This window comes from Mauremys reevesii, linkage group 12, assembly GCF_016161935.1.
Source record: "Mauremys reevesii isolate NIE-2019 linkage group 12, ASM1616193v1, whole genome shotgun sequence".
NCBI classification, from domain to species: domain Eukaryota; kingdom Metazoa; phylum Chordata; order Testudines; family Geoemydidae; genus Mauremys; species Mauremys reevesii.
In genome coordinates this window covers 31479602-31480932 of record NC_052634.1, presented here as the reverse complement: position 1 = coordinate 31480932, position 1331 = coordinate 31479602, and positions in this window count along the sequence as shown.

Genomic DNA, 1331 nt, shown 5'->3' with positions numbered 1-1331 from the left:
TTGCCTAAGGAGGGGTGAACTGGCCCAGGTCAGAAATGGAGCAGGTCAAAACTCCCGTGCTGATCAGCAGTGGGATTGTGCCTGTGAATAGCCCCTGCAGCGTAGCCTGGGCAAGACAGTGAGACATGGTCTCTTTTTACACAGACCCCCCCCCCCCCCCGCAGAGCCTGGAGGGGGGGATGGGAGCACCCACACGCGGGGGATTCTGACTTGGGGTGAGGGACGCACCCAAGCAACACAGATCTTGAAAAGGGGAACAGAGACAGCCACAGATCCTGGATGGGGGCAGGCAGGGGAAACCACACATGGGAGCTAGTTCATGGGGTGGGGACAGAGACACCCACCAGAGATCCTGGATGGGAGCACCCACATGATGGGGATCTTGAACTGGGAGGAGGGAAGCGCCATGTACCAGAGGTTCTGAAGGGGGAACAGGGACACCCACACACCAGGTGTCTTGCAGCAAGAGCTGTGGTCTTCATTTACACAGGGCAGTGATGGGGATTTAACCAATTCCTGCGCAGAACTTGTTCCACTAGATAATTAGCCTCACGGTTAAAAAATGGTAATTTCCAGTTGGCGTTTTGTGACATTGACTGCAAACCAAGGGGGTCGTGTTCAACCTTTGTCTGGTGAATTAAAGAACCCTTTCAAATCAGATATTCCCCCCTCTGGGAATTTTTAAAACTGTGTATTTAAAATCAGTGACTAAATCCCCTCTTAACCTCCAGTCAATGAAATCAATTGAGTTTCTTCAATCTCTCGCTGTAGACAGAAGAGACCAATGCACATTTTCCTTGTTTTTAAAGGCAAAATTCCTGATCTTTCCAAGGGGATCTTCTGCTTCAGCTGTCAGTTTGGGGAAGGATTTGGCTTCCTGGGCTATAATCTGCCGCTGGGTTATAATCTGCGGTCTGAAGGGTCAAATTTAGATGAGGCCGTTAGTGCTGCCCCCGTGTGGCCGGAGATGGGAGCTCACAAGCAGAGTTGAAAGCTGGAGCTGGAACGGACCTGGCTGGACACGTGGGGCACAAAGGCTCTCACGTGGGATCCTCGCTGTGCAGCAGGAGGCGGAGGGAAGCTGGTTGTCAGGGGTCAGGGCCATGGGCGCCAACTTATATGGGCTCGTGGAGCTAAAGCCCCAGGAATATTCAAAATCAGGGGCTCTGCTCCACCAATATTTGGAGCTAGGTTTTGCCCCTTTAAATCCCAGCCGCGGCTGGGAATCAGAGGCTCTGGGCTGCCGGCAGCAGCGGGGAGCCCAGAGTCCTTTAAATCTCAGCCACGGCTGGGAGTCAGAGGGCTCTGGGCTGCCTGCAACCGCGGGAAGC